This window comes from Astyanax mexicanus, chromosome 20 (genome assembly GCF_023375975.1).
Source record: "Astyanax mexicanus isolate ESR-SI-001 chromosome 20, AstMex3_surface, whole genome shotgun sequence".
In the NCBI taxonomy this organism is placed as follows: domain Eukaryota; kingdom Metazoa; phylum Chordata; class Actinopteri; order Characiformes; family Acestrorhamphidae; genus Astyanax; species Astyanax mexicanus.
The window spans coordinates 6,067,214-6,080,889 of NC_064427.1; the positions used below are offsets into that span (position 1 = coordinate 6,067,214).

Consider the following 13,676-nt stretch of genomic DNA (forward strand, 5'->3'; position numbering starts at 1 on the left):
ATGCAGCTTTTAAAAGTCTGTTCAAAGACCTCTGCCTTATAGAGAGACAGATTGATAGACATACAGATAGATTGACAGACAGACACAAACAGAGATAGATGATTTCAAGTATAAGCACCACTGCACAGTAGAACAGTGCATCCCCACTACCCATAATCAAGCCAAACCTACATGCAAGTTCTTAGTCATACTGGGGTGTTAGATTTAACTGTTTTTACTGGTATACGAACAGTTCTCTTAAAGATCTCACCTTTCTTGCCACAGTTTCCCTGAATTGCACTTTCTTAGTAACATTCCTCACTGTAGAAACTGCAAGATAAAACCAACTGGGTATCACTTCAGCCTTCCTCTGCCTTGTGGCCAATGATTTCTTTCATTTTCAGACCCTTAAGTTGTTTATGTCTCTATAAATACCTTGTAAAACCACTTACGGTGTCCATACATTGGCACAGGCAACACTGACAATTCAGTTTTGTCTTTTTGGTGTACTACAACACAGATAAATTGAACATTAGAATGACTGAGAACACTTTGTTTTATGTTTGATTAGCTATAGCAGCTCTGTTCATCCCACAGCCAGACAGACAGAGAAAGACAGACAGACAGATAGACAGACAGAAAGATATATAGCATCCTTACAAAAAAATCTGGCTGCTAATAATAATAAACTATTTGCTTTGATGGCCTTTTTGTGTCCATCAAGTCCAGCCTTGACCCCCCCGCAAAGCCCACCCCTGGTCGTGTTTATGCACCGCACAAACATAGAATAGCAGCATGACATCAGCGCCCTGTCATTTCAAAGATACGCTCAAGGCTTGTGGTCCACGAGCCCAGATGAGGCTGACACAACTGAAACCTTAGCTAGCCAATATGCACAGCTTTCCATGGTAGAGGGGGCTACGAGGGGCAGGGGCTCAAATAGACCCCGGCCACCATTAAGGGCCGATCTTATTACAGCATGGTCTGGGGACTCAGACCAACACCCCCCAGCCACCACCTCCCCCAAACCTTCCAGCCGCTGGGGCCACAGAGTTCACCACACACGGCTGATGACAGACAGTCCCAGCTCGGCATAGCTCTGGGCCTCCACACCAGCTCGCTCCAGAGCAACGCATCGGCTGCACGGCCTCACACGGGCCCAGCACTACCACTGCCTCGACCCCACCAGCACCAGCCAGAGCATATGTTTGCCTCTCCGGGCAACTGTAAGTGAAACCAATCACAGAGCCTGTAAACAGAGACACAAATCTTTTCCCCTTAGGAGGACCCGGACCCCGATTGAATTTCCTCTTACAGAGAATACTTTTATATTGCCGTTCTCCTCATTCCACACCATCAATGACCCCGTCTCTCTCTCTCTCTACAAAACATGCCAGTTTTCCTCCAGAGGCGAGAAACGCTCCCTGAAAAAGACACATTTTCTTTTATTGAAGATAAATGTATCACATAATGCTTGAGTGTCATTACCAACACGACGCACTCAGAAAGGAGAGAAAAACTGAGTGTTAAACACATCTGAAAGACTAATGGCGTCCCCTGACATTTGAAGAATGAAGAAAACAACAGATAGTTGTGCAACAAACAATAAATAATAGACAATAATGCTGTCCAGTAGATCTATTGCAATTACTAAAAGATTTGCACCATAGAGTATAGTAGTGTAAAAGTAAATGTAGAGAAAATTTCCATGACTTTTTCAAAACTGTCTGGGTATTTTTAATTTCTAAAAATCCAGGCCTGGAATTTACTACTTTCAAATTTCATTTCTTTTCTAGGTTTTTCATGATCGTACACAAACCCTATTCTTTGATTTTACCAAATTAAAAACCTCTGGAATATAATCAAGAGGAAGATGGATGATCACAAGCCATCAAACCAAACTGAACTGCTTGAATTTTGCACCAGTAGTGGCATAAAGTTATCCAAAAGCAGTGTGTAAGACTGGTGGCGGAGAACATGCCAAGATGCATGAAAACTATGATTAAAAAACAGGATTATTCTACCAAATATTGATTTCTGAACTAAAACTTTATGAATATGAACTTGTTTTCTTGTTCTTGTTTTCTTTGCATTATTTAAGGTCTGAAAGTTCTGCAACATTTTTGTTGTTTCAGCCATTTCTCATTTTCTGCAAATAAATGCTCTAAACGACAATATTATTTTTATTTGCAATTTGTGAGAAATGTTGTCTGTAGTTTATAGAATAAAACAACAATGTTCATTTTACTCAAACATATACCTATAAATAGCAAAATCAGAGAAACTGATTCAGAAACTGAGGTGGTCTCATAATTATTTCCAGAGCTATATATATATTGCCATCCCTGTGCTGTGGTCACATTGTGTTAAAATGTTATGATGATGGACAAACAGCCTAATAGGATTTTGCGTGACAGTGTTAATATATACATACAAATTCTGAATGTTCAAATATTTGTCCATTTTAGTTTAAACATATGAACCCAATGGTGACACAGTTATGCCAATGAATGCACAGCAGAAAATAATTTACATATTGTACTTATTTTCACTACTTTTCAAGGACCTGGCTGCTTAACCTTTGCACATGACTGTATGGCTGTAAAGAGCTGGATGAAAAGCTTTATTACATGAATTTCTTTAGCACCACAAAAAAAAAAACATTTGTTTTATTTTATCCACCGAGAGCAAAACATTTATCTGATTAGCAAGTAGGAGGCACCAGGCCTCATTTTCCTTCCCAATCTATTCATTGCCACAGTTTAATTTATTTTGGGTGCATAATCCTTTCACTCTCAATAGCAAATTTAATAGGCCCCATGACCACAGCACCAGACCGGTCAATATAAAACCAGACAACTCATTACTTCACACGCTGCTATCTCCAGCAGCTGGAGACTTGATGTACACAATAGCAGCAGCCAGGCAGTATTAAGTTTCCACTTCCCAGATCCCCCTTTATTGCCTCTAAACCTGTCTCACAAGAGCCCTTTAGCTGTGCTCACACACACACACACACACACACACACACACAAACACACACGGACGCACATGCACAAACAGCAGAACGCACACGCTTCACAAAGCCGAGACTCCCCAGTGTCTGGTCTGACAGGGTCAGGACCTTTCCATATTAGCCTCGGCCTTATCTCCTCGCATGTGCACACCAAACTTTTACCACATGTTCGCATTTCAGATGTGCAGTCCTGCTGACAAATCAGTGAGGGGATGCTATACACTCCCACCTTTTATAAAAACTCATATTTATACCTTTATAAAAATAATAGCTTTCAGTTATGGAGTATTTAACAACACAGTAGTACCATGCTTCATTATATTATATCTCAAATTTAATCCATTTAATCCCCTTAACATCTGTATGGTGATATGTGCAATAGAACAGAAAGATTGTTCTACATAAATTACTAACGTTCTTTTAAGAAGAGAAATAAAGTTAATATTGCACATAAACCATCACCATTTACCCAGAAAAAGAAAGAGCTTAACTGATCTAAGAATATATTTAAGAATCTAAGAATTTACCCCTTCTAGCTTGTGTTGCTGTTACAAATATATGTAAATAGGGCTGGGGGGCAATATGGTAAAAAATATTATATCACAATATATAAAGACAATATATATATATATATATATATATATATATATATATATATATATATATATATATATATATATATATATATATATATATATCATACAATACTTATCTCAAGATTTAGACACACGCTAAATTAATCATTAGCAGCAGATTCTTAAAAAAAAAAACAATTTATATTGTGTTTTTTATTTCATGATGAATGGGCCAATAGAAATGCTCCAAAATGACCTAATATGTTATTAACACATAATCTCTGTTTACTTAAAGCAGATTTCTTTCTCGTTTTGTTTGCAAAAGCAGTGAAATACATACATACATACCAGGCCAAATGTTTGTAAAAACTGAATGTATTCAGCTATCGCTAAAACAGATGTGCAAATGCACACACACAGCTTGTCTAGTCCCTGTATGAAATTACTGAATAGGATAAAAATACTGGCACCATGACTAATATATCAAATTGTCACAGCAAAGTTCTCTATACATTGCTGTTGTATTTTATGTTGTTTAATTAAGTGCGGTTGCTCAAAAGCTAATTTACAGATAATCATTTTATACCCTGCGTAATTTGGCCTCGATAAACAATTAAAAAACATTATGGTCTCATAAGATCTGTCAGGACACAACACCTGCACCTGCATTTAAATTTGCAGATGAATTTAAAAAGTGTAAAAATACATAGTGTACATTTAGAGGAATTCCTCAAATCACAGAGTGCAAACTGGACCTGCTTACTGGACAGCCATTTCACTTTCACTGAGCAACATGATGTGATGCATGTGATTAAGACACCCCGCAGAGTTAGCACAACTTCTACAGACCTGACCAGCAAAGCACCACACCGGCCACTGACTTTCCCCCCCTCGCTGATCCTCCAATTACCAGCAGACAATAGGGTAAGTTAACCCCATGGTAAGTTGCTTGGAGCAGCTATTGTCTCACACTAAATATTTGCCTTTGCCTTTTGTGTCTGGAATACTCCCCTTTCCTTATATATCCTTTAGCACCAACCCCCCCCCCACCCCCTGAAAAACAACCTAATGAAGCCTGCCCCTGCATGTACTCCCACCCAGTCAGTCTGGCCATCAAAAGGACAGCACTGAGGGAGTTTAAAGAAGGCTGGCCATTTTATACGGACCAGGACAAACGTCCCACAGCTCAGAAACAAGGAGGCACGTCTTCCCCTTCCAACAAGCCCCTGCCGCGGGCTCACTAATGAGGAGGAAGGGATATCACAGGGCTTAGAGCGCTGGGCTCCAGCAGTCTCTTTCAGGGTGTATAGTGTACTGCATTGGGGACGATACATAACCGCCATGACAGTTACACAGCTGCACAATTTACTACCTAAATTAAAGTAACATTAAAATCTGAAAACGTGAAAAGACCAGAAAAAGACCAGAAAAATGTTGGCAGCTACCCACAATTTTGTTCAAAATGACTTCATATAATAATGGAACACATAACTAAATTGCGCTTTTTTAACTACATGAAACCATTGCATGAAAAAAACACAGCTAAATCTGGCCAATCCAACACCAAAAGTCACACTGTTCACCTAAACCAATTAAATTTCTGATTATGCCAGTTATATTTTGTTATCCAACTAAACTAAAATACATTTATTCAGTTAAAAATCAGTCTTCACATTACCAAACCTTGATGCTATAACCCTTTATTAGTGCATGAGTTCTCACTGCAGCCAAAATAAATCCACTCTCAGCTACAAGCTTAAGTTGCTTAACTAAGGCCAGGCAAGCACAATTTACTGTAAATCACAAGCAACAGAAAAGGTGCAATGTGGGGAAAGACTACACACTGATCATGAATGACAGGGCGGGTACACACCCAGTATGCAAACACATGGTGTCAGAAGCCAATTGAAAAGGAGTGATATTTATCATAACTACACCTTGGAAAGGCAATCTTAAGCCCCTAACAGTCAGTGGCTAATAAAATTAGTTGTGGGTGTGGCCATGCTAGATCATACCTTGTGTGTGTTGCGCTGTTCGAAATTTGAACTGAATTATATAGTGACTTTATTATCAGAAATAATAAAGTATTGCGAAAAAACTAAACAAATAAGTACACTCTCCCTGCCTGTCAAAAACTGCAGTATCATTTTTAGAAGAGCAGTTCTTAGTCACAGTGTGGCTAAAACAGCCAGAATGCCTGTGAAAAAAACACAGCAGGTATTGTTTCTATCAGCACCAACTGGCTATAAATAACGGGCCAAGCTCTTCATCTTCTTTTCTGGACAGGGCCCTGGTCCATTGCCCTGGTTATTTGTGCACAAATGCTTTCATTTACATCCAGCCAGATTGGGAACGGTGTGCAGCCAGGGCCGGTGGCAAATTTGTTGGGGGGTTCCAATCCTTTTCCACCCTCTAACCACCCCCCCACCCACCTCCACCCCACCACCACCCCACCACCACCAATCCCTTTCACTCAGCTTTGTGCCATTCAAGTGAGCTGAATAAGAAACGGATCACTGCGAATGGCCACACAGTCTCCAGCTCAGACATGACATCATCTCTTTTATGGCTCGCCCGGTGAGGGACCGTGTGAGGGAGAAAGCTCCTTAGTGCCATTTCTCTGATAACAAAACCTGTATGTGTGTCTGAGAGAAAGAGAAAGAGAGACAGAGAGAGAGAAAAACTACAGATGGGGAACCTCAATAAGTGCACAAGTGCACAATAGACAAGAGCAGAAAACGTATGATTGAAACTGTGGCATACTGTGCCCTGGACACTGTACTGAGGAGGACAGGAAGGAAAAGAAAAGGACACAAAGAAATGTATTTATAGTTTTTTGTAAAAAAAAAACAAACAAAAAAACTTTAAATTAAGAAAGTTCTTGAAATTATGACTGTTATTAAAAGCTTGGTGGTGCAAAGGTGGTGGGGCCAAATATAAACAGGTAAATAACTATTTACGGTTTACTCACTTCAAATTACGCCTCAACTATTTCTCATGAATCATGGTCTGAATGATTCAAAATTACATAGTAAAACAGCAACAGACAGACAGATCATACCAGCTTAGCAAACATAAAAAAAAGACATACAAAAACATTTGCAGTCTATTTTAGACATATTTTGGCCATATTTTGTATATATATTTTGGTAGTGCTGGGAAATATGACCCTCGGATCAATATATTACATGTTTTACTTACATAATATATTCTATTCTATTTTAATGAATACTGAACACAGCTTGGCCTGTTATGATACGATAATCAACTTATCATCATACAATATATGGACATAATCAATTTTTGTTGATTTCAATATTGCCTATAGCGTTGGTAGCCAGGAGAACTGACAGAAAAAAAAAATATATATATATATATATATTTTTTTTTTAGCTTAATGTGTTGTTATATTTTTTATTATTGTCCTAACGTCTGAAAATTCTTAATAATATAAAGTTCATTACTCTATGAGTAAATACATTACTATGTAATTATATTATCATTATATCATATAGAGTCTTAAAATGACAATAATATAATTTAGTGTATCTGAATTACTTCTAGGACAATATATCATCCAAACTGTTAAGCTAATAGTAAACATGACAGGCCTAGACACTGCATTTATCTTTCAGTATAATCTGCTTGAGTTGCTTAATTGGGTTTGGTATTTGAGTTCTCCTCCATGTTGTTTCCATGTTCCATGTAGAATGGACAGGGCGGAGTCATGTGGCTACATACAAGGTAGAACGTTTTAAAGGGGACAGTAGGTAAAAACACACACAGTGGGGGAAAAGCATTAAGGGAATAAAAAAAATAAATAAAAATAACCAAGAAAAATATACATTCTTTACACAATACTCCACTCTATGTCAGTTAAAGAATCTGTTAATTTATGATTTCTTGCCTAGTCCTAATATATCTTAGAAATGTTCTTTCTTTTCAGATAAAAAAACACACTTTTTTAACAGTGTGAAAGTCAGCAACATGGCAATTTAGACAGTACCCAGCTTTTTAAACACAAATGTGTCCATCAAACCCACGAAGATGCTACGAAAAGAACGTAAAATCTGGTAAAACAAGTTCTAGGCGGGGTTCCTCTTCCTCGGACCCGCCACCGAGCACCTGGAAGCTAACAACTCATAAAACACTGCGGCTAATTGTGGTTTTCCTTCTTTTCCCTGCAAACGGCAATACGACACATTTACAGCCTGCGAGGCAGTTAAGACACATTGAGCACCCAGTGTTCCGCTCGTCGGGGTTTGGGAGGGAGGGGGAGGACTGGGAGGGAGGTGGAGTAGATTTTGGGGGCCTGGTCAGGGGGGGCAAGCCACATCCACCTGACTATCCGTTAGATCTGGGCACGCACACACACACACACATACATGTGCACACACAATAATGTCCCTTTTATTCAATCGTTGCTGTCAAAACAGTGAAGCTAACTGGAGCGGTTCTCATTAAGGTCAGCTCACAGTCTACTGTACAGCACACATCATATTTCAAAGGAAGGAAACTGTGGAGCTCATGAAAAGCTTGCAAAAGGAGAGCATGTGCACACATGGAGGGGGACTGAGGGGGTGGGGGTGGGATATATGTGTGGTAGAAAAGTCTGGGCAACAACTTGCTTTATGCCTGGAGAGACACTTTAATAGAGAACAGCAAAGACCTGCGCCAAAAATAAACCCTTCACCACAAAGCCCTCGATAAGAAAGTGTGCAATTCTGCTACTTCAGAAGATAGTGACCCATATACCTAAAATAGAGAACTAGATTCAGTGCAGGCCATTTTTTCTCTCAATCTCTCTCTTTATTCAGTATATTTATAATACTTCAGCAATATTGTTAAAGCACAATACCCCAAAACCACAGAATTTTGCATCCTTTGTCTCTGAAACCAGGCTAGAAGTGATTTAATATATTTTTTTATTTTCTACATTCTCTTCTTCCCATCTTTCCATGCCCCTGGCCATGTTCAGAAATACCACTCCAGAAAAGAAAGCAGTCCAATAATGCCTGTCAAAACATTTCATTCCTGTGTCGCAAGGTTGTCTCAGGGATGTGCTAACAAAAAAAAAAAAAGATTCAGTTCGGATTGAATTCGGAAAGTAAAGTGAAAAAAACATTTGGCCTTGGTAGATTAAAAAAAACGTTTAAAGTGTTTAAGAGACAAAGATCACGTCAGTTAACTCTCTTGGTGAACAAAAAAGTTCTAATTAAAAACAAAACTTACAGCTTTATCAAGAACTCCTGAAATGTGTTTGGTAAGTGTAATTAAAGCTAACTAAATTCTAATTTATCTTCAGAGTGCTTCCATAGTTTGCAATGAACATTGACATAAAAAGGAATTAAGCCAAAAGTACAAACTGGCTTCAAATAAAACAAAAATAGGAACAAATTCCACATCCAGCGTAGCAAAACCTAAAATGCTTATTGAAATTATTAACTGAGCTGAGTCACAAAACAAGCTGGTAAATAAACACTTCCCGTAAGACATGCATATTCATGTTTACAAAGAAAAATAAATGGACTGTTTTTGTTGTTTGATTTCCTGATGTCGCTGTAAGCAAAGAAGCTCTGAAAACTCCAGAGAACTGCTCTGGCACAAAAGGCCTTAACAGTTCAACACTATAATTCTCCTAAACTTAGACAACATAGAAATAGCCAAAAAGGACAACACAGTACCACCTAAACATATACCTATGTATGTACATCAGAAATGCTAATTTACATGCTTCATTTTTGCTGTTTTTTCTCTTTTTGACATAATGGGAATCTATCAGTTTTTTTTTTTTTACATTGTCTCAAAATTTCAGTACATACGTACCATAATAATAAAAACAAAATAGAATCTTTTTAGCTTCCACGGAAAGTTAAGAAAGCTTTCTTTCTCATTCTGTAAAGTTACCATTCTATATATATATATATATATATATATATATATATATATATATATATATATCATACACACATGCAAACATTTCCCTCCAATTAGTTACAGTAAAGCTAAATGACATTTCCCTCTTGTATGCTTGTATGCTCTCTCAAAAGCCGGGCAACCGCACAGTTGTGCAACTACTTGGCAGACCATAGTTCAAATCCTGTGCATATTTCATGTAAGTCGTTAAATGCGGTTTCAAAAAATGTACCTGAAAGCCAAAAACTATAACAATAATAAAAAGCACCTTGTGCTGTGCAGCAGGCCTTGAGCAGATTTATGATCAGTGGTTATCTGATTGTATTGTGGATTTCGGTATGTACAAACACACAGGCACCCTTTCTCGGGCCGTGACCCTGGAGCACGGCTGGAATTCCGAAAGCACAAAGCCCCCTTTTCACTGGAGTCAGCCTGATCACTTTTTACGAAAAAACGGTAAAGGTACTAAAAAGGAAATAAAGATCCTTAAAGACAAGCGTGGAAGTAAGCATGGAAGCCGGTCCACATTTACGACACGCACCAGTGCCACCTCGGGAGAGGACACCGAGGGAAAGCAAGCCAGGACCAGCCACTGGCTTGGAAAGAACAGCTTGCTCTTTGTGAATTGGGTGTATGTGAGTGAGAGTGTGTGAGTGTGTGTGAAAGAGTGTGTGTCCATGCAACTTTAGCTGAGGGACAGAACAAGAGAGTTGTACTCACTGTACTCACTGGATTAAGAGTAGCCAGCAGCAGAAGAAGGGGAAAAGAATCCTTTTCTTGCCTGGATCCGTTCCGTATTTCGCTTTGGTGCTTTGGTAAAAAAAAAGGAAAAAAGCTCCCTCCTGGATGGAGCTGTACAAGGTAGACGAGTAGGGGGGGTTTGTGTTGGTTGAGTTGGGGGGTTTGTGGGGTGTTCTGGACAGAGGGCCCTCCCCAGGAGAGCAGCAGCAGTAGCGGAGAGAAGAGGGTGCTCGTTTCGCTCCTTCTTGCTGCCTGCCTGACAAGCTGAGAAGCCGGCTAGTGTGTGCCGCGCAGCTGTGCTCATCCAGCACCCTCCTCCTCCCTCCCCGCGCCGGTCCCAAACACAATGCACTTCTGTGCTGCTGCTGTTCCCACTGCCACTGTTGCCGGCGCTGCTCGAACGTGGCCGAAACGTGCTCCGCGTTCTTCCACCCCCGGAAAAGGCACCGCAGCACACGAGGAGGGACAAAAACCTGACAGCAGTCAAAAGCAGCAGATTTAAGTTTGCACCCCCCTCCCCGTAACACCACAAGCACCACCACCTCTAGTTTGTGAAATCGCTGCTTTTTTAAGAGTGGGAGGGGACAAAAGCCCAAAAGCTTCTGGGCAAGGAAACTGCGCATAATCCCTGCCGGCAGAAACTTCCTCCCCGGAGCTGGTAATAAGCGCTGCCTGCCCCGTCTCAGCAAGCAGGAATGCGAGGGCTGCTCTCAAAGAGGCCCAGTTAGACAAGGCTCAAAGTCACTTCGCCATGACCCAGGGGTCAGACACAGCAAGCGTGTGCAGTAGAGAGAGAGAGGGAGAGAGAGAGAATAAGAACGAGAGAGAAAGACAGAGAGATAGAAGGGGGAAGGGGGGCGTTTAGCATTGACAAGACAGTCGGGATTAAGTGGGACACTCCTGAAATATGAGAAGAGAAACAACTGGAGATGTTCTAAGCCGTGTCTCAAATCTTAAACTTGTCAAAAAGTTTCAGTTTTAGACATAACGTGAATCTGACAGATGTTATTTATATTTTGTCAAATGATTTAGTTATAATGAATGGATCGTTAGAAATGCTAAAAAATGACTTAAAAAATTACATTAATTTTCACTGAAGTTTTATTTTTTTCTTCTGCTGTAAAGATCTTTTAAAAAAACGTTTTTTTATGTGAAAGCGATGATATTAAGTCTGTTATATATCAGTACAATTCTACTACACAAGGAATTACTTGGAATTTTTACTGCTACCAGAATAATCCAGCATGTTGTAGTATTAATAATGTAATCTGTCCATCAATGATTGTGGTAAAATAAATGGTATTGGTAGCTATATTTGTAAATCTAGTAGATACCTTCATGCAAAGCGAAAACAGTGTAAACATGTTTTATTCAGTTTTGAAAAATAAATATTGACAGTGCACATCCTGCAATATGAATAATGCATGTATGTATATTGCAATATCAATGCTAAAACAATATATTGTGCAGCCCAACTATTCACAGTATAAATTATATATAAAAAAGTAATCTTGTGTGAGAGATAATTACAGTAAATAATTTTTAGGTTCCACTTCATTCAGATATTACAGCTTGATATTAAAGATTATCATTACAAATGTTTTAGCTATTTACAGTATAAATATCTGCTGAATATCAGCAGTGGTCAAGGTATAGTTATGTTTTTTGGTTATGCATCCTCTAATAAATATGTATTAAGAATAAATATATTTTTATCAAGGGTTCAGACAGTTCAGTAGGTGATTAAATGTAAAATGATCCACTGTTATGGGTCAAAGAACATTTTCTCAGTACTATGTACAACCACATATAGAAGGGTGAAGTAGCTGAAAGTTGATAAAAAGTTGATCATATGCCTACTGGTCTAAATGCACATAATTATTGGAATATTATCATTATTAAAAAACATTTATTTTTATATACAGTACTTTTAGTGTATCTGCATATTTTCCAGCCAGACTAAAAGAAGTTCAGATCTGAACACGTCACAACCAATCAGAACAAAGCTCTGCAGAGACAGGAAAACGTAATAGCTATGTATAACCATCAGATGAGTTTTAGCCCCAAATATGCGATCAGGCACTGGGCGATAATTTAGCCAAATCTGAGAGATGTCAAGATCATGTTCATGTTCATCCATATTCTGTGAGTTGCTGCAGTGTTCTACAAGGTCGAAAGTAGCAGTTCTTCATTTATCCAATTACTATTAGGCAACATGGACATCACTCAATGCTTCAGAACCCTATTAAATCCACAGTATTTTTTTTTTATTTAAGGCATTTTTATCCCACTTTTGTAAAATGTGTAAAATGAATGTACCTCGTCAGCTACTGGCAACATTACTCACTTTGATAATAATCTGCCAATGTCGATATACACATGGATAATAATACATATTAAATTAATTTGCCTTAGTTTTTAACTTTTAACTAACTGTATGCAAACAATAAAATTAACGGCATCTTCTGAGAAAATTTTTTTTTTGGTTTATTTTTATTTGTTTCACATTTATTTAGCTAACTGGTCCTTACATAAAATGGTCACATCTTTAAACCCTGTTTTTAAAGTAACAGGTTAAATAAAACAATAAATCTGTTTTAAAGATTTTAAAGTAGCGTGGCCAGTGTCGGACAATTGTAGTAGAGTGGTTTGCGTTGTCTGGTCTTTTTTCAGCATACAATAGATACATCAGCAAATAACGTTTTGAAATATCAGCCAAATCTATGTGTTAGCTAGGAATTGCCTGATGCTGATAATCAGTAGAAATATTATCAGCCAACACGGAAATAATTATAATATCATTGTGAGGTGTCGGATATCATGAAAGCAAAAGGATTTCATAACAATAAGTAGAATATTGGCCTACTTGCAGAGTAGGCCAATATGGCGTGTTTTTTTTAGTTTCTAAAGTCAAGTACAGTCACTACTGTTTATGTTTCGGGTATATAGACAGGGAGATGGCTTTCCACTAAAACATATGGGTGGGGTTCGAATGGTTACAAGGCCTCATCTCCCATCTCCACTGCACATGCTCGGCTTTACTGCACAGACATAGACAAACAATATGGCAGCTTTCATTTTGCACAACCTTTGGCTTATAAACATCAACACAATGATGAATGGGAATGTACGGTCTATTCACATATAAAGTTTTTTTTTTACATAAAAATACTGCATTATATTATCTAGTAAAGGTGACAAGTTGACAATGAGATGATAATGGAAAACAGCTACTGATTATTAACTGGTTATTTGAATGTTTTTGAAACTAGGATCTAGCATTACTGCAACGATGCAGAACTCAAAACCAAAAGGTCTGGAATTTAGCAGAGTTTGGGAATTTCCCCGTCTTCTGCACAAATACTTAAACCTACTAAACCTGGCATTTAAATAAGCTGAATCAGGTGTGTCATAGCAAGAAAATAACCCCACTGGACACCCAGATTACA

General features: G+C 38.5%; 1 long non-coding RNA gene across 2 annotated transcripts in view; it reads right to left on the bottom strand.

Moving 5' to 3' along the window:
- LOC125784884 (uncharacterized) overlaps positions 1-11,077 on the bottom strand; it is a 74,859-nt gene extending 63,782 nt beyond the window's left edge. The window contains exon 1 of one of the 2 annotated variants that reach the window (XR_007427493.1): positions 10,207-11,077. This is a non-coding gene — a long non-coding RNA (uncharacterized LOC125784884). The remainder of the gene's footprint in view (positions 1-10,206) is intronic. The other variant, XR_007427494.1, reaches the window with a different exon arrangement.
- Between the last annotated feature and the right edge of the window lie 2,599 nt (positions 11,078-13,676).